This window comes from Pygocentrus nattereri, chromosome 28 (genome assembly GCF_015220715.1).
Source record: "Pygocentrus nattereri isolate fPygNat1 chromosome 28, fPygNat1.pri, whole genome shotgun sequence".
Lineage (NCBI taxonomy): Eukaryota > Metazoa > Chordata > Actinopteri > Characiformes > Serrasalmidae > Pygocentrus > Pygocentrus nattereri.
Window position 1 is genome coordinate 9,310,781 of NC_051238.1, and position 21,059 is coordinate 9,331,839.

Genomic DNA, 21,059 nt, shown 5'->3' on the forward strand with positions numbered 1-21,059 from the left:
CAGGGAAGACTGTGGGACTGTAGGAGTACCTTCATTAGTGCTTTGTCTAATGTGGTTTCTCTATTAAAACAGTAGCAGTACGAGACCAGACACAAGAGATGTGGGTTTAAAGAGGAATTACACAGATTTAGCCAATTTTCAGCATAATTCAATCTTTGATATGTATACAAAGTCATTCAGAGTGCTTCACAGTGATGGTGATAGGAACCAGGGGTCACTATACCTACAACATAAAAATAGCCATTTTATTTGTTATCTAAAACAACCAGTGAAGCTACGCATGTCTTCTGAGCTGTAATTTTTAATTTTGATGATGGTAAAATAGCCATAAAAATGAAAGGGCTCCATACCTCTCCATCACGTATGGATCTTGGTACATGTTTTAAGCTAAAAGCTTATCTGAAAACTATTGTGAAACAATTTCTCAGGCATTGGACAGTGCAATAATAACCATTTTGAGTTATAACATTCTATGAAAGTGCTTTTAGAGATATTAAATGCTTCATATGTCTGGTTCCTATCACCACCACTGTGAACAGTTCTGACAATTCTGACAAAAGCCAATTGTTTTTTGGTAGAATGAGGCATTTCACATCAAACTACTCTGAATGACTTTGCTTACATCTGAACTATTTAATTATGCAGGAATGTTGAAAAATCAGTTCCCCTTTAATTCCTTGAATCTAGAACTTATTAATGAGTGATTGAAATTAAAGGGCTCATACCCTACATATGCCTTGTGTTTTATTTTTTCACCAACGTTTATGTGTTGTTTTATGTACCAAAACTAAATTTTAACATGATCATTTTGCAATGTCTCTTTATCCCTTAGAAGTAATCAGGCTGTTTTGTTACTTTCCCTTTAAGACTAGATGCTCTGTTTACATTGGCTGCTCTGTAATGTATATAATTTATGTGTGACTTATTATACAGAAACTTATTATATAGTAACTGTTATCAGTTTTCCATGATATGGGCCCTTTAAGACTTATTAAACAATAACATCTATCAGTTTTCAATGATATGGGCCCTTTAAGACCTATTAATCAGTAACTATTATGAGGTTTCCATGATATGGGCCCTTTAAGACCAATTAATCAGTACCTTTTATCAGTTTTCCATGATATGGGCCCTTTAAGACCTATTAATCAGTAACTATTATCAGTTTTCCATGATATGGGCCCTTTAAGACCTATTAATCAGTAACTATTATCAGTTTTCCATGATACAGGCCCTTTAAGACCAATTAATCAGTACCTATTATCAGGTTTCCATGATATGGGCCCTTTAAGACCAATTAATCAGTAACTATTATCAGTTTTCCATGATATGGGCCCTTTAAGACCTATTAATCAGTAACTATGATCAGGTTTCCATGATATGGGCCCTTTAAGACCAATTAATCAGTAACTATTATCAGGTGTCCATGATATGGGCCCTTTAAGACCTATTAATCAGTAACTATGATCAGGTTTCCATGATATGGGCCCTTTAAGACCTATTAATCAGTAACTATTATCAGGTTTCCATGATATGGGCCCTTTAAGACCTATTAATCAGTAACTATTATCAGGTTTCCATGATACAGGCCCTTTAAGACCTATTAATCAGTAACTATTATCAGGTTTCCATGATACAGGCCCTTTAAGACCTATTAATCAGTACCTATTATCAGGTTTCCATGATTTGGGCCCTTTAAGACCTATTAATCAGTAACTATTATCAGGTTTCCATGATATGGGCCCTTTAAGACCAATTAATCAGTACCTTTTATCAGTTTTCCATGATATGGGCCCTTTAAGACCTATTAATCAGTAACTATTATCAGTTTTCCATGATATGGGCCCTTTAAGACCTATTAATCAGTAACTATTATCAGTTTTCCATGATACAGGCCCTTTAAGACCAATTAATCAGTACCTATTATCAGGTTTCCATGATATGGGCCCTTTAAGACCAATTAATCAGTAACTATTATCAGTTTTCCATGATATGGGCCCTTTAAGACCTATTAATCAGTAACTATGATCAGGTTTCCATGATATGGGCCCTTTAAGACCAATTAATCAGTAACTATTATCAGGCGTCCATGATATGGGCCCTTTAAGACCTATTAATCAGTAACTATGATCAGGTTTCCATGATATGGGCCCTTTAAGACCTATTAATCAGTAACTATTATCAGGTTTCCATGATATGGGCCCTTTAAGACCTATTAATCAGTAACTATTATCAGGTTTCCATGATACAGGCCCTTTAAGACCTATTAATCAGTAACTATTATCAGGTTTCCATGATACAGGCCCTTTAAGACCTATTAATCAGTACCTATTATCAGGTTTCCATGATTTGGGCCCTTTAAGACCTATTAATCAGTAACTATTATCAGTTTTCCATGATACAGGCCCTTTAAGACCAATTAATCAGTAACTATTATCAGGTTTCCATGATACAGGCCCTTTAAGACCTATTAATCTGTAACTATTATCAGGTTTCCATGATACAGGCCCTTTAAGACCTATTAATCAGTAACTATTATCAGTTTTCCATGATTTGGGCCCTTTAAGACCTATTAATCAGTAACTATTATCAGTTTTCCATGATACAGGCCCTTTAAGACCAATTAATCAGTAACTATTATCAGGTTTCCATGATATGGGCCCTTTAAGACCTATTAATCACTACCTATTATCAGGTTTCCATGATATGGGCCCTTTAAGACCAATTAATCAGTAACTATTATCAGTTTTCCATGATATGGGCCCTTTAAGACCAATTAATCAGTAACTATTATCAGTTTTCCATGATATGGGCCCTTTAAGACATATTAATCAGTAACTATTATCAGGTTTCCATGATATGGGCCCTTTAAGACCTATTAATCAGTAACTATTATCAGTTTTCCATGATATGCGCCCTTTAAGACCAATTAATCAGTACCTATTATCAGTTTTCCATGATATGGGCCCTTTAAGACCAATTAATCAGTAACTATTATCAGGTTTCCATGATATGGGCCCTTTAAGACCTATTAATCAGTAACTATTATCAGGTTTCCATGATATGGGCCCTTTAAGACCTATTAATCAGTAACTATTATCAGTTTTCCATGATACAGGCCCTTTAAGACCAATTAATCAATAACTATTATCAGATTTCCATGATATGGGCCCTTTAAGACCAATTAATCAGTACCTATTATCAGGTTTCCATGATATGGGCCCTTTAAGACCAATTAATCAGTACCTATTATCAGGTTTCCATGATATGGGCCCTTTTAGACCAATTAATCAGTACCTATTATCAGCTTTCCATGATATAGGCCCTTTAAGACCTATTAATCAGTAACTACTATCAGTTTTCCATGATATGGGCCCTTTAAGACCAATTAATCAGTAACTATTATCAGTTTTCCATGATATGGGCCCTTTAAGACATATTAATCAGTAACTATTATCAGGTTTCCATGATATGGGCCCTTTAAGACCTATTAATCAGTAACTATTATCAGTTTTCCATGATATGCGCCCTTTAAGACCAATTAATCAGTACCTATTATCAGTTTTCCATGATATGGGCCCTTTAAGACCAATTAATCAGTAACTATTATCAGGTTTCCATGATATGGGCCCTTTAAGACCTATTAATCAGTAACTATTATCAGGTTTCCATAATATGGGCCCTTTAAGACCTATTAATCAGTAACTATTATCAGTTTTCCATGATACAGGCCCTTTAAGACCAATTAATCAGTACCTATTATCAGGTTTCCATGATATGGGCCCTTTAAGACCAATTAATCAGTACCTATTATCAGGTTTCCATGATATGGGCCCTTTAAGACCTATTAATCAGTAACTGTTATAAGTTTTCCACGATATGGGCCCTTTAAGACCTATTAATCAGTAACTGTTATAAGTTTTCCACGATATGGGCCCTTTACGACCTATTAATCAGTAACTGTTATAAGTTTTCCATGATATGGGCCCTTTAAGACCTATTAATCAGTAACTGTTATAAGTTTTCCACGATATGGGCCCTTTAAGACCTATTAATCAGTAACTGTTATAAGTTTTCCACAATATGGGCCACTTAACAAGTAAGTTATGTAGTTTGAGAGTCAAAGTGTGCACCCAGATACTGGACCTTAAGGCTTAAGAGGTTTCAATGCTGGTTGTGAGTTTTCTTTCTGCTGTCAGGCTCCAGAAGTCAGACAGATCTGTCTTTGCTGTCACTCACCGATATATTTCTTTGAACTCTCAAATGTCACAGCGATGATGTGGCCACTGGGGGACCGAAGTCAGGCTTTAAAAATAGACAGAGAAATTCAGTGTAATTGTCCTTTGCTTTGCTCCCTGAGAAGCGATTTTGCTTCGGACTCGTCCCATCATTTATTTGATAGAGTAGATATGGATCTCCCCGACCGCCGTCCTCTGCTGCAGTCTTCATAACTGATAGGCCTCATCTGCTCCATCAGGCTATGTGAGAGAACCGGTACAAAATCTATTTCTCATTCTCTGACCTTTCAATAAAACCACATCCACTCCTCATCATCCTATATTCTTCTGTCTCACAGCACGTCTTTTACTGGCTTCATCCTCTGTACTTTTCATGCAAGGTTGGCTCCTCCATTCCTATGTTTTCATAATGAGCTGCTTTGGTTTGCTGTAGTGTGGTTTGCGGTGGACTTCGCTGTCCACCATCTCAGTCTGGGCCACTCTATAAGGTGACTACAGCTTGCATTAATGCTTTCTGCAACACAGGTAGGACAAATATGTTGTGGTAGCACATTTCCTGTCAGCATTTTTTTGGTGTGTAATGTTCCTGCCCTTTAACCTCTGCTGTTTTCTTGTGTGTCTCTAAACCTCCCATGTCGTGCCCTAAGTGTCATCATTACAAATGAGCTCTACAGCTCAACTGACCTTCACTGTTTTACAGTAAACAGGGTCAGACTAAAAACAAAAGAGTCACCCTACAGACCACATACATTATCCCCCTGTCCACTTACAGGCAAATAGTAGCAGAAATAACTCGTGTACATATTGTCGCTGTCCGACTGAAAGCTTGTATCTCTATTTAATAGCTGCTGCCCTATATATTGTGTTCAAATGTCATGAAGAATGGACCAATAGAAACACTCCAACGTAACATGGACCCAAATGTTATTCCATTAATGTCTACTCAAAGTTAAGAACATTTTTCCATCTCCTGTAAAGTTGTCATTTTTGTAGATGTGATGTTTTAAACGGGGCGGCACGGTGGCGTGGTGGGTAGCGATGTCGCCTCACAGCGAGGCCTGGGTTCGATTCCCCGGCCGGGTGACCGGGGTCCTCTCTGTGTGGAGTTTGCATGTTCTCCCCGTGTCTGCGTGGGTTTCCTCCGGGTTCTCCGGTTTCCTCCCACAGTCCAAAGACATGCAGTCAGGCCAATTGGACGTGCTAAATTACCCCTGTGTGTGAGTGACTGTCTGTGTCTGTCTGTCTGCCCTGCGATGGACTGGCGACCTGTCCAGGGTGTATCCTGCCTTCCGCCCGAAGACTGCTGGGATAGGCTCCAGCAACCCCCGCGACCCAAAAGGAGAAGCGGTTTAGAAAATGGATGGATGGATGGATGGATGGATGGATGGATGATGTTTTAAACGTGACTGGGATGATCTTCTTCACAGACTGCGCTGTGGGGATGAAGCATGAGGGCCTTGGCAACATTAAAGTTTCACAGCACCTACAAGAACTGAACATGAATATAATCAATAACAGAAAAGTGAGTCAAAACTTCAGCTACTTTAAAATGAAACTGACCAGTAACATTAGTGTCATTATGAATTTTCTTCCTATTTAACATTCATAGAATTAGCAACTGGAGACATTACATGTAACAGTTTGCAACACTACAAATTGTTTCTTAAATCAGTTCATTCTGGGCAGCTTTCCTTCGTTCTGCCTCTTTATTTGGTCGTAATGAAATACAAGAATAAAAGAACAATCCCTCTTAAAGTAACAGTGTCTTGACAACAGAGAGAGAGAGAGAGAGAGAGAGAGAGAGAGAGAGGAATGAACAGAGAGAAAGAGGGTGATACAGAGAGAGAGAGAAATGAGGAAGAAAGAAAAAGAGTGAGAAAGAGTGAATGAGAGAGAGAAGAATGAAGAAGAGAGAGAAACAGGGTGAGGCAGATTGAGAGAGAGAGAGAGAGAGAGTGAAAAATGAAGAAGAGAGAGAAACAGGGTGAGAGAGAGAGAAATAAGGAAGAAAGAAAAAGAGAGTGAGACAGAGTGAGAGAGAAGAATGAGGAAGAGAGAGAAAGAGGGTGAGACAGAGAGAGAGAAATGAGGAAGAAAGAAAAAGAGAGTGAGACAGAGTGAGAGAGAAGAATGAGGAAGAGAGAGAAAGAGGGTGAGACAGAGAGAGAGAAATGAGGAAGAGAGAAAAAGAGGGTGAGACAGAGTGAGACAGAGAGAGAGAGAGAGAGAGACAGAGAGGTAATACGGGAGAAAGAGAGAGAAAGAGAGAGAAAGAAAGAGAGAGAAAGAGAGAGAGGGAAAAGAATGAGGAAGATAAAGAAGGCAAGACAGTGAGAGAGAGGAAGAAAAAGGAAGACAGTGAGAGAGAAACGACGGAGAAAGCTGGTCAGAAACAAACTTTCTGACAGACAGACTCCTATAAGCGCTTGTTCCCATGGAGTCACAGTGACGGCTGTGGTTTCAACTTTTCTCCACTTTTGGTTCCTCTGAGAACCTTTTAATGGATGAATCGCTAAAAAGCCCCTTTTGGAAACGTGTCTGAAGATCTTTTGTGAAGTATAAAGACCCTCAATATAATGTAAATGTTCTTTACCAATTAAAGGTTTCTGTAGGCCTGAGTATTCAAGCCAAGACCAGTATAGGAACCTTCATTAAGAGAATGTCTCTCTTTTCTTAAAAGGGGAATTTCACAGACTTTTTGGAGTGGGAATTCAGGTGGATACATTGTTTAAAAAAATCAGTTTCTTTCATCCCAAAACTAATCTTAATATGTCCTTGAACATCTCCTATTATCATATATGCAGAAAGAAGAGCTTAATTCAGACATGTTTTACAGTCACTGGTGTCCTATGAATATGGTGTAACACCAGTGATGGTGACTCCAGTGACATCTTGGTTAAAACTGAGGATTTTGTAAATTGGCCGACTTATTGGTGGTCAGGTGATCTTGTGCAACTATTTAAAATCAGTAATAAAAATGATATAACTTGCATTATTTTGACAACATTTTTATTACCCAACCATTACAGCACATCGCACCAGTGACACATAGACATCACAAGCTGCCTGATAAACAAAATTATTAATACATTAATGAAATATAGATTCAATATAGATATAGATAAATATTCTCATGCCTTGAGATGCTTCCTCTCTGATGAGCCTCGACTCGAGGAAGCGGTTTAATAGAGCTGAAAATACTGTGCACAAATGCAAAATAAGAGTCCTGGTAACACCAGTGACCAGAATCTCAGACAAATTCATTATTTAAGTAAGTTTCAAATTTTTGAAATGTATTATAATGTTAATGATATAAAAAGTAAACATGAACATGTTTTATACAAATTCCAAAGTTAAACCTCTTAAAAATATTGTTTTATATTAAAAATGTTTTTCCAAATGTTGAAATCTGGTTTTGTGCCGAGCTGTTTTACAGATGCAGAGCGACTAAAAACAAGATGTCATTTCATTTTGCGTCAACTGTTTAAATGTACATACTGACGTGTGGAGCTGTGTCTAATATTTTAAGCCCTGCGACCTTTGTGACATGGTTTCCCACTCAAATGGAGAATGACCCCAATGGTTAAGATGTAAACACGGTCAGAGTGGTTTGGTGTGAAATGCTCCATTCCAGAGAAATATACAGAATCAGAATCGTTCAAAGTGGTGGTGATGGGAACCAGACGTCTGAATGCCTCTGAAAGCTCCTTCTCAGGAAGCTAATACATTCAGTTGTTTATAATGCACTGTGTTATCATAGTTTTGAAACAGGTTTTATGGCCTAAATCATAGATATTTTCAAATTACTATGGCAGAGAGGTACACACAGGGCATTTCAGGCAAAATATTCCCCAAAGCTGTTTTACTATCATCAACATTACATATAGACACATATAAAGGCATGTGTAGGTTCGCCGGTGCCGTTGATAATAAAATAATATTTGTATTGTACACATGGCGACGCCTGGTTCCTATCACCATCACTGTAAAGATGTTATAAATTCTCTGTAAGGAATTGTTCCACATCTCACCACTCTAAAAGACTTTGTTTACATCTCAATGATGAATGAGAACCAGTAGAATTCTCCTTCAGCAGTGCCCCATTCAGATCTGCCATCTTCTGCTTATCACTTCACTCTCCGCTCTTCTCCTCTTTCTCCTGACCTCTCTGCCCTTCCTCTCCTCTCTCTTTCATCCTCCTCATTCCATCCTGACTCCTCCATCCTCTCCCATCCCAGCCTGCTTGCATGTCATTACACTATCCTTCATCAATGGACCAACAGTGCCAGATTCCATTTTTTTATCCTTTTTCTCCTTCAAACTGCCTCTCTTTTCTCTTGCTCTGCTTTTCTACTTCTCTATCTCTCTCTCTCTCCCCTCCTTGTCTTCGGCAGCATGTGTGATGGCTTTCTGGCTCGATATGCTGCTGGGATAATGACTTCACTGCTTGCTCTCTGCTTCCTGCCGTTTAGCTGTCTTTTATCGACAGGCCCGGGTCAGATGCAGCCCTGCAGGATCAGTGAGAGGGAGAGATATAGATAGAGAGAGAGAGGGAGCGTGAGAGAGACGCAGCACCCAGACAATCATGCAGACCCAGACAAACAAAGAGAGATAGAAAGAGAGACGTAATGCTGTTACTGCAAGGAGGGGCGGAGAAGGGGCTTCGAACACCATATCGAGCACAATGTTGTGCCCACAGCATAACAGGTACCAGAGGTGTCGTCTCGAGTCATATGACTTGGAGTCGAGGCTGACTCATGACACAAATTAGATGACATGAGACCAAACTTGAGAAAATCAAGAGACTTGCGACAGGACTTTGACTTCAACACCAATGACTCGGACTTTGACTCGGACTTCAGAGTTATCTCAAGTGGAAGAAACATGGAGAGACGTCTGACTGCAGACCACTACACAGTCTGTTACTTTTAATTGAACCTTTTTAACTCCTTGGAACCAAAATGCACTTCGTCATAACTTTCATATTTCATGAGCTACATTCAAAAAGTGGGTGTCATATGAGGTCCTCTTTCCAGTCAAATGATGGGTGGTCTAATTTTAAACCCTTATAATAAAAGAAGCTGAACTCACAATTTGTTTTTCTACTGAAAGTCGACCCATTTTTCCTCAAATCTGATCAACAAACTGGATCTCAGATGACATCTTTTCAGTGATCTACTTTGTAAAAATTTCTTTTATAAAAAAATACATCTAAGATATTGGGCTTTCAGCTAATTGTAAGCATACAGCAATATGTCTGTGATCATAAAACACTTTTTCTGTTCATTTGAGTGGAGTGTTTACCAAAAAAAACCCAGAATTGACATTTATTTCATGCGGTTACTGAATAATTTGCTTTAGGACTGGATGTAAATTCAGATGGAAAAACCAAAATATACCTACGAGCATAAGAGGTTAAATGGATGTTTCCTGCCATAAATCTGATAAACATCACTGTCATCAGACGATTGTCACTGTGCTTGTGCTTATTGTATATCAGAACACAAGTGCAGCGTTTAGAGTTCAAGTTCTCCTCCATAAGCTGGAAACAAGTGAAGCGTCAACAGCATCAATACGTCCTCACTTAGCACTTAAACTCTTAATGGAGAAACTTTCCAGGCGAACTAACCGGCAGTTACGTTCTGGCACCTCACTGCTTCACCATTTAAGATGGAACAAAGAGTTCGATTAAGAAGCTGCTGGCAAAAAAGTCAACTTCAGCTTCATACAAGCATACTGTATGTCTATCATGGGTATCTGTGAGCCATGGATTTTGTATTGTTTTTAGTTGGAAGTGTAAAAAACCTTTTGTTTTAAATCAACATACAGCCACACTGAATGTAATTCTTAATGAGCATGTCTAATAAAAATGCACATTTCATATATTACAGTATATCATAAATATAGTAATTACATATGTTACAATACTTTTTCTATGCTTTACAATTTGTGTTACATTACAATATATATTACATGATATTGTTCAATCACATAAAACTATGTACAAATTTGTTTTCATTCATTTTCCATTTGTTTTTCCTTCTAAAAAAGTTAGTATTTTGGAGATACAACATACTTACATATATTATATCTGTGGTTGGTGTAGTGTAGTGGTTAACACCTCTGCCTTCTACACTGGAGACTAGGGTTCAATCCCCCACCAGGGCAAGCACGCTACACTATACCAATAAGAGTCCTTGGGCAAGACTCCTAACACCACCTTCGCCTGCTTGTGTGAAATGATCAAATTGTAAGTCGCTCTGGATAAGAGCGTCCGCCAAATGCTGTAAATGTAAATATTATATCTGTTACAAATAGTAGTATATTTTACTATATGTATAACATACTATATGTTATAATGACTTTTAGTACAAGTACACATTACAATTACAGATATCACATATACATTACTTACATTAGAAAGTACCAAGACTCTTGAGAGTGATGCCTTAGAAGAACAACGTTTGGTCCATTGAAGAATTTTATAATGGCTGATCCTTTAAGCCTCCTTAAAGGTTCTAGTTAAACTGAGTCAGAATTGTTCACAGTGGCGGTGATAGGAACCAGACATCCTCAGCATTAAGTGACTTTAAAAGCTCCCTCATAAAAAGCTGTTACGTGAAATGGTTACAAATGTACTTTTTGATGCCTCAGACATTGTTTTGCGATATGATTTTGGCCTAAAACATTTTATAAAAACCTCATTCATGGCAGAGGTATATGCAGGGAACTATAATGCACTAGTTTACCATCATCAATGTTACATTTAAGAAGGTGTGAATATTCATTATCCATTCAGAAAATCTAGCTTTTATATCCATGAGGTAAAGGTTCTCTATCAGTTATAGGTTTTTCATAGCACTGTACATCCAAGCCAAGAACCGTTTAGGAACTTTGTAGCTCTGTTACTGAATTAAATAGGATGCTGGTGGCTCTCTGTATGAAATATTGTGACTTGGTGTTGAGCTACTAGTGGGCAATGAGGGATGAGAGTGGAAGGGTAAGAACCCCCTGCTGTGAAAACATACACCTCCAAAAGAGACACAGCTGGGAAACCAGTGAGCCCAGCGTGTTATTACACACTTCTATACCCTAGAATAGCTCAGCCAGTTTGCACGGAAGTCCCTGTAGTTACTGAATAATAAGACTTAGTATGTAATAATAGGATTTTAAGGGGCTAAAATGAAATAAATAAATGTTGACTTGCTTGCTTACATACAAAGACAATTTTTTTCAGTTTTGTAAGTCATACATATTTACATTGAAATATGTTCCATCAAAGTTGTTGAAGAAATAAATACATAGTTCAACTGAGGGACCTCAAAACAGGTAGAAATTGCAAAAATTGCACTGTGAAAAGGCATAAATAGTAATAGCAATAGCAAAATGATAAACCTCAAGCCATCTAAGGCATAGAAATAACTTATACTGTTCAAGGCTTTTCACATTTCACATCATTCTCCAAACTGATGCAGATCATTATCTATTTTACCATCAAAACAATCTTATCAGACAGGTCTTTATAAACGGACCTATGTCAACTGTTATGAGGAAGAACATGAATGGAAGAATAAGACAGAGATGTTTATACAACCAAGAAAGGAAACTGAACAACCCTCTGAGATAAAGCATCCACTCTTAATGTGTGAGTAATAACGTTTTGAGCAGTGCTCTCAGGGGCGAAGTCTGAGGGTGGGGTCCGTTGCATGATTGCTGCTTTTGCAGGAACTGAACTTCACAGGCCCTGATGCACTTACAGCATTGATGGATCGTCTTGCCCGGCGTCCACACGGCCGTAATTGTTCTCTCCTTTCCTTTGCCCTCTGTGAAGGAGTGCATTATGCCTACTTCCTATTGGTGCATCCACACCTTCATAAATGTGCACAACTATTGAATTCCCTTTGGCACCCATCAGGCTGCCGTGCCGGAAGAGCATTACCCTTGATAGCATCTCCGCACCCTTCAGGTGGCTAAACTGCTTGCTAGCATGGTGGCATAATTGGAACATTAAATCAGTTGTTAGCCTCCTGTCGCGCGATCCGTGCCATGTTCTTTGTTAGCATATGTAAATTGACCTTCATTCTAAATAGCTTGTTGGTGTGGTCTGACAGTGATATTGCCATTTCTTCTGGGATGGTGGCCAAGCAACCCCCCAAGCCTCCGTCCAATGGTTTGGGTTGTGTTTTCTCCATTCGAGCAGGGGTACCCTGAAGGGCAAGGCTGAAAGGTGCATGAATATGACTGAATGCCCTGCATTCTGTCATACATTATTAATGATTAGCAATCTGTGAAGAAAAATCATTTGGCCCCTTAACAAGGTGGATGCATTTGTTCAGAGGCATGCCTGGAGTGATTATTAGGTCCTGACAAGGGAATTCAAAGAGCTGCATGAGGGTAGATGTTTTTAAGAAGTCTTAACTTCTGAAACTTATTTTGAAACGAATTATGATAATATTTCCTTGGTGGAACACATTGAGGGCTGGTTTGTTGAACATGAATTAAAAAGGACTTCCATATAAGGCACATATGTCAAGCTCCAGACGTTACAGGTCAAAACAAGCACACTGCCTCATTGAACACACCTAATTCAGCATATCAGCTAATTAGCAAGTCCTTCATGAATGAATTCAGAGTGTTAGATGAGAATAAGTGCTGTCTCTGCAGCACTTTGCCCCGGAAGGTCCCCAGCGTGATCTAAGGAATGGAGAAAGGAATTTATACATGATTCAATTGCTGAAATGTAAACTAATTCATTCAGAGTCGTGAAATGGTTTATTGTAGAGAAACTTATAGTTGCACTATGTAAAGTTTGGGGATTTGGAGGTAGTACATTTTTTAACATACTTCAGATCATATGAGCTTCAGATCATATGAATCTGACGGTTGTGAATGCATTGAAAGTTTTCAAAGAGTCAAAACTTGGTGAAGGACATGCCTTTTGAAGATGTAAGTGAATTATCTATTGTCTCTCATATAGTCAGACTTCTCACGTCTGTGCATTAAAAGTGCAGTGTGTAAGATTTAGGGGGATCTATTAGCATAAATGGAATATAGTATCAAAACCATGTTTTCTTTAGAGTGTAACCTGTAACTACGAATTGTTGTTTTCATTTAGAATGAGCCGTTCTTCATTGGAGTGGGTCCTCTTCCAACAGAGGCCACCATATTGTGCCACCATGTTTCTACAGTAGCCTAGAATCAACAAACCTGACATTGGCTCTAGAGAGCACCTTTTGTATTTTTATGTTGAAGTGACATTGAATTTAGTGGTGCTATAGCGCCAGTTGGAAGACGTAGACAGAAGAAGAATCAGTGGTTGCTGCCGGCAGTGCCTGACCATTTTGTGTTATGAGACTCCAAATTTTGACAAATGGAAAATCATACTTATTATTTAGCACAAGAAAATGCAAAAGAGGGTGAATCTTCATCTCCAAAGACGTGAAAACCTGATGGCCAATGTAGATTCTACTGCATTTGGACACTGCTAGATATCACTAAATCTTACACACTGCACCTTTAATACTTAAAGAAGTATAACATGGTCCAAAACTCCTGCAAAATCCAACTTGACGCCTCTGGTTTTTAAATTATTATTGAGGCTTTATTATTTTGGGATTATAATGCATGCACACCATATTTTAGCATGTTCTTTTTTCTCCTGACTCAAGTTACATCTTTCAGTTTTAAAAAAGTACATAGTGCTGCTTTAAAGACTCTTTATAGCAGGTAATAGGAACTGAGGGTTGCCATGTCTATGCAAATATAATTATTTTATTTACTATGCAAAATGACAACTGAAACTGAACATGAAACATTTTTAAGTATGTTTTGGATCAAAGTCTGATCACAAACCTATCACAAAACACTGTTTCAGGCTTCAGGCAACATATTCAACCACCTCATGTAATAATGTTCTCTAAAGGAGCTTTTATAGGTACTAAACTCTTCAGATGTCTGGTTCCTATCTGTGAACAATTCTGACTTGGTAAGTTTCTCTGGAATGAAGCATTTCACATCAAACTGCTATAAATTACTTTGTTTACATCTTAACCATTTATTTATGCAGGAATTTAGAAATCCTCAGACTATCAGCATTGGTCATCCTACTTGGATGTTGGTCTAGGAAATCAGCCATGAGATTTAGCTTATATGCTGAAAGTCCAAAACTATCCAGACACCCCTTCAATGTTCAACATCTAGTGTAAAGCCTTCCCAGAAGAGCAGAGGCAGCACTGCATTGGAACCGGGCTTGAAAACTATTTCAGAAATTATTTTAAATCTGATATGGTGTGACTGGAATGATTGAGAAAGAAAACAGAAACATATGTTGCCATAAAGAGCATTGACTTTCTCCAGCATTGCTGTCAGACAGCAGGGCAAGCTTGGATAGATTTAGTGAATATTGTGCCACCTCTTATAGCCGATTCCTTCTTTTCCCCAAAAGTTGTCATTCAAAACACATCTATCAAAGGTTGATGGAAGAAATGTAAATATTTTATGACCCAAAGCACTTCAGCTTGGAAAGTAAGCTATTGTGCTTTTGAGCAACACAATAAAAAAACAGGTGTAATGTTGTGTCAGAGGAACCTGCTGAGTTATGCCCTCAATTTGATGAAGCGCTCGAGCATTGAATGAGCTGAAGAGGGTCATTTCTAAGACTTATGATTCGTTTCTACACACTAAAATGTGAACAGTTGAGCTCAAATACCCCAAAAGACGACTTTCTGGAGTTATTTGAAGTGGTCTAATGCACTGATTTTGTGTGCTCATGAAACTAATGAAAAGATAAGCGCACAAAAAGCAGAGCCATCCGTTTTCTTACTACACTGTTCTTATGTGCAAGTGGCAATTTAGTTTGACTAGAAAATACAAAGACAATGCAATAAACATGTTGACACTGTTGATAACATTCAGTGTGAATAGTAGGTCGTATTTTAGAGAGGTTTGAATGGAAGTAAGGTTATGGAGTCAAAAAGGGGTCAAAAAGATTTTGAGCTTATAAAACAATATTCACAAATGTACTGAAATTTGCAGTTGTGTAAAATCCAGATTCATGAATGACTTTGAATCTGCAAATATGAAACAAATCAAACTCAAATCTGAAAAAAATCAAACTCAAATCAAATTCCCAAATGCATAAACATATTTGGAATATATATAGAAAGGATTTTTGAATGTGTAAAAACATTGGCATTTGTAAAGGAAATGTTCTGAATGTGTGAATCAGTGCTACTCAAATGATTTACATTGTGTGCCAGACCATTAAATCACATTAAAAGTTTTAAGTTCCAAGTGTGACGGGGGAGTTTTTCAGTGTGACAGTACAAATCTGCGAACACATCTCCTTTCCTATTTGAACGTCTTTTTGCAACTGTGGATTTTTGACCCTGTTTTGCTGGCAAATTGATGGATCAATAGGAAAGCTTGAACTGGTCCAATCAGAACCGGAGAACTGATTTATCCAATCACAACCCTGATTGGTTGCTGTCAGTCAAAGCTTTGGTAAGCTGCTCTAATGGCTCTAATGGCTTTTCGACTGAGGGCGTATGTGGACATATCGGGATCTAATTCTGGCAGTATGTATACACGAATGATCCAAAAGCTAGCTCACTTTCTGGAAAAAGGGGACTTAGATGTAGCGTGTAAACATTACTGAAGTTTCTTTACAAAAAGTTTCCATTGTCCAAAAAAAATAGTATCTCAATTTGTTTCCATTTTTTTAAGGACTTGAGCATAGCAGTTGTCCTTAACATCACATGAAAAATTCCTGATGAGCGAACCAATAGAAATGGTGCAAAATTTCTTTACATTAACTTACATTATAAGCTAAGACCATTTTTGCTGCCTTCTGTAAAGTTGCCATTTTGGAGATTTTTTTTTTTTGAAAACTGAATCATTTTGAGTTCATTGATTTTGTGATGTCGTAAAGATACAAATCATTTACACTTATCTGTTTATTCAGCCTAAGGCAGTATAGACCCATCCACTCTTGGTGAAGATATAAAAAGTATTTCAGCCAGTGCTACTACTACAGAAGATAGTACAGCCATTTCCATGAAATTAATTGTCAGCTGCAATTTCACAGTCCAGAGTATACCTCTAAAAATGCTTTACCTCCACTGAAATGCACACATTATGACTTTCCTTCACCCCAGATGTAGTCCATCAACCATGACATGACGTTGTTGGTGTCCAAATTTTGCTTTAAAACTGGAGCTGTTAGGCTAATAGTGCTAACAAACACGGTAAATCAGTAGTCACCCAAACTGTTTTATTAAATGTATACACAACACCTTTCTAAATCTGCTCAAATCCATGATTTTTTTAAGCAGTTACATACCCTGTCAACATAACCATTTGTGTAAATGGTTTAGGTGACTACTGACTTATTACAATGACAATATTGGTTAGCACCATTAGTAAAAGAAACAAAATTTGGACACCAAACATGGCTGATTGACTGCATTTAAGGTAAGTGGAAAAGTGTGTAATGTTTTTTTGTCCCTTTATGTTGCTTTTGTTGAAACTATTCTTCTAATTCTGTGCTGAGATGGACTGGCGTCCTGTCCAGGGTCTATCCTGCCTTCTGCCCAACGACTGCTGGGGTAGGCTTCAGCACCTCCCATGATCCAGAACAATAAGTGGTTTAGAAAATGTGTGTGTGTGTGTGAGTGTGTGTATATTTCTTTAAAAGTTAAATAGAGTTAACCAAAAGATATTTACATATAGAGTTTAGGCAATTGATTGTCAGTCAAAATTTCATGGTCCTGACTATACCTCTATAAAAACGCTTTACCTCCTCTGAAATGCTCACATTATCAAACGTACGTTGCATCGAGTATATTCCAACAGATTTTCTGTCGACTACGCCAGAACACAGCTGTCACTTCAGGACATACAAGAGCCAGTGGGAGCTGTAAGTTGGCAGCACTTTCACAGAAATACTTGTCCCCTGAAAGTTCTCAATACTCCACAATACTTCACATTTCTGTTTTGGCCTCTCCGCACTGTGCTAAGATGGGATCTAGACAATCCTCTTCTGTCACATTAATATGGAAAACCAGAGAGCTTTGCCTTCTCGCCGTCTTATCATCGCCTCCCTAACGGGCCTACTGTAAAGCCTCTCACAATCCCCTCTGTGAGATACATCACTAATACATATCACTTTCATCTTATTAGATGAGGGAGCTTCCTGTTCCCTTTTAGGCGCTATATCTAAGCAGAGATACATTCTGATATTCCGGTCTAGGAGTCGAATATGTTTTAGCACATCACACTAGTCTGATCTATAGTGTCTGGCTTCTGTTCTGTGCAAATGCAGAGCTTTACTGTGTTTGATTCCGATAGGAAATACTGTCTGAATTCATTTAATGAAAAGGTTTATGGACATGCTCTGATGGAAAGTTCTTCACGTGGGTGTCGTCTGTCTTCACCGTCTGTCAGAGATCATCAGTAACTCGCAGTTCTGACCTCATGCTTGTACTGCACATGCCTTGTAATCGTTAACCCATGATATTTTTGTGTGGTAGACAAGGAAAGTGTGCTTCGGTTGCCAAGGCTGCATGGAGCAAGAAGGAGGATGACAAATATAGCTCTCAGTCCAGTAAGGGTGACCTTTGACCCCCCACAGATTGTGGTGCATCACGCCCCGCTTCGGTCAGCAGCACTACATTGCTTACTAATTGAATGTTGACGGTAGCTTTAGACGCAAGCGGTGCTGCAGAGCTAAAGCGAAAGCACGTGGGCGCGGACATGTGCACGCGCACAGACACATGCGCGGAGAGAAAAGCGGAATCGTTTAAATGCCTTTCCTCCTGGCTGTTTTTCTGGCTCTGCTTTACTGGTGTAATCCAACATTTGCTTTCCTTTCTTGTGGAGCCAGTGCTGCAAATGAAAGTGTAAAACAATCATCCACTTAAAAAGAGCTCTGTGATCAGCCATGTTGCCTCAAACCACATCTAGTTCTCTGTAAACGCTGTATACATTTGTTTTTGGCATTAAAGGCTCGGCGTGGGCGACTTCACTGTAGGCCTTAGCCGTTTTTCAGTCTAACTGAGACGCAAGGCTGCTGCTGGTGACGTAACAGTGGTGCATGAAAGTCCCTTTCAGATTTTATCGACATGTTCAACAACGCCTTCTATTCAAGCTTGAGGTTAAATGTGAGCCTCCCCATGGAATTATAGTACTTTTGGTGAGTTCAACCAAATTCTGAACATAAATCCAATGCCTGTGTCATGCAGAGACCAAAAAACATTATCTTTGGGATGTAGGCCTATACCAAAGATAAAAAAGATTTTCAGCAGAGAAGCTCCACTGGTAGTGAACTTAGTCTGGAAAATGAAACAAATGATGTAATAGAACTGTACTTAGAAAAGCCATGCCATGATTAAGCCAGACAGAGCTGCTGTGTGGTTGCCTTGGACATCTCATTATTTATGTTCTGACCAGATAAACTCATACCCAACAAAATAAAATAAGTGAAATAATCAGCAAGCAAATTAAGTTTAAACTCAATGTGTTCAATCAACCTCCAAAAAGTTTCTGAGTAAACTACCAAATTCTTTCTAGGAACATCTGTCCACCTGGCAGCAAATGCCTCCAGGCAGTTATTTCCAATAATACAAAATCAGGTTTCTATCTCTTTGAATGGGCAGAGACCTATACACCCAAAACTGAAAGCCACATTATCATTGTTAAATTGCTTGACTCAACTATTGTGAATAAATGTGTTTTTTCAGGATGATCCAGCTACTACGCATATTAAGTAGCAGGAATATATATAAATATATATAGATAACTATCCATGGGCCAGCTTTTGAACAAAAAGACAGATGCCTGCTGTCTAACTCAGTAATGAGGTACTTTACACTTTTCCTGGTCCTTGACTCCTAACGCTACATTCGCCTGCATCTGTAACTTGGCTGGCTAAGAGTGTCTGACAAATGCATAAATGTTTTTAAGGTGAAAGGACAACATTTATACTTGCGGTCAAACGTGCCTTCAGTTGATCACTGAACATTACCCAAAATGTAAAGGCCTCTTTTTGGATCCCTCTTCTATCTACAGCAGTTGATATGGCCAGAGTGGTTTGGAGGTGTTTGGCTTGGCATGAACCGAGGGTGAGTATATTACACAATTCTAATCACAGAGGTGAAGCATCTCGTACTATTTCAGAGCTCTTTGCTGATCCTGGGTTGCTGTGGCTTTCTGACAAGAACTTGATGGCCTTCCCAGCGTTCTTCCTGGCTGGGCATGCAGCAGGCCGTGCCGGTGATTTATCTTCTCCTGCAGAAAACCAAGAAATCAGGGTGATTACGTTCACGCATTTCATATTACACCCCAGATTTATGAGTTTGTCCCCGACAGGGCCCCGGAGACCATTAAAGCACGAACAATGACGAACATTTACCTGCTTCGCCGTTCACTTGTGTAAAAGTCGTTTAGGAATTCAATAACGCGCGCTTCCGAAGAGGCTCATAAAAGCTGGGGGGTACGAAAACGGGCATCATGCTCTGACATCCCGAGCCCTTTTCGATCAATGTGCTGGAGGCGATTGTGAGCGGTTGGAGACGTAGCGCCGGGAGGGGCTGGAGAAAAGGCGCGTGGCTTCCGCTGATAACCCTGTAATTTACTGCTCAGTGTCAGAGATCACAGCGGAGCTGCATCCCTAACAGGCAACAAAACCAGCCACTAAAGCACACGTGCCTCAGCTCGCACTGCTGCATGCTAGAAATGGGTGAAACCACTGGTTTTTATTTTGATACCAACTAATATGAAGGCAAAGTTTTCTGCTTTAAGCTTTAATTGATTTTTATGTTAAAAATAGTACAAGTGAAAGCAAAATAAATGTGAAACGAATAAATTGCATGGTATGTATGTGCTGTTTTTGGCAGGGGGGACTTACACTGTTAGAAATAAAGGTTCATCAAGGTACAAACAATGTAAATGTACCTTTAATGTTAAAACAGTGGTTTTAGGGTCTAATTGTGTACCTTAGATATGTTTTCCCAGGGAAAAGGTACATATTTATACCTATTCATAACCCACTGCTTTAAACAGAGCACTACAATAAAAAGCCTGCGTGTGCAGTCAGTACAGCTTAAAACGAGAAATATCCATCCATCCATCCATTTTCTAAGCCGCTTCTCCGTCAGGGTCGCGGGGGGATGCTGGAGCCTATCCCAGCAGTCTTCGGGCGGAAGGCAGGATACACCCTGGACAGGTCGCCAGTCCATCGCAGGGCAGACAGACAGACACAGACAGTCACTCACACATTCACACCCAGGGGTAATTTAGCACGTCCAATTGGCCTGACTGCATGTCTTTGGACTGTGGGAGGAAACCAGAGAACCCGGAGGAAACCCACGCAGACACGGGGAGAACATGCAAACTCCACACAGAGAGGACCCTGGCCGCCCGGCCGGGGAATCGAACCCAGGCCCTCCTTGCTGTGAGGCGACAGCGCTACCCACCACGCCACCGTGCCACCCACGAGAAATATGGTACATTTATATTTCATAACTAAAGGTACTGAAGGTGTACCCTTGGGGGACCCCCCCAGTGGCAGTTTAGTATCTTTCTTTTGTATTTGTTGTAAGAGTAGCATACACTTGCTAAAAATGGGTCTTCCAGGGTTCTTTAGTAAAGGCAGTTGTTCCATTTATGGTACTATTTCATGCTTAAAAAGTTCTTTGCATGGTGAAATTGTTCTTCAGATTGATGATTGTTGCTATTATTGACATTGTAACAACGGTAGAACTCTTTTTGGTGCTACATAGAACTAATTTCAAAAAGGTTCTATTTAGAACTAAATACAGTTGT

At 39.1% G+C, this 21,059-nt stretch overlaps 1 protein-coding gene and 1 long non-coding RNA gene across 2 annotated transcripts in view; one reads left to right on the forward strand and one right to left on the reverse strand.

The window, feature by feature from the left end:
• The window catches only part of kcnd1 (potassium voltage-gated channel, Shal-related subfamily, member 1), a 133,431-nt gene that overhangs the window by 51,786 nt on the left and 60,586 nt on the right, over nt 1–21,059 (forward strand). The gene's annotated exons all lie outside the window — the stretch shown is intronic.
• On the reverse strand, nt 7,421–19,818 carry LOC108438569. Its single transcript, XR_001858698.2, has 3 exons — nt 19,648–19,818; nt 19,405–19,523; nt 7,421–8,746 (listed from the first exon to the last, which is right to left on the reverse strand). It is a non-coding gene; the product is annotated as an uncharacterized LOC108438569 (long non-coding RNA).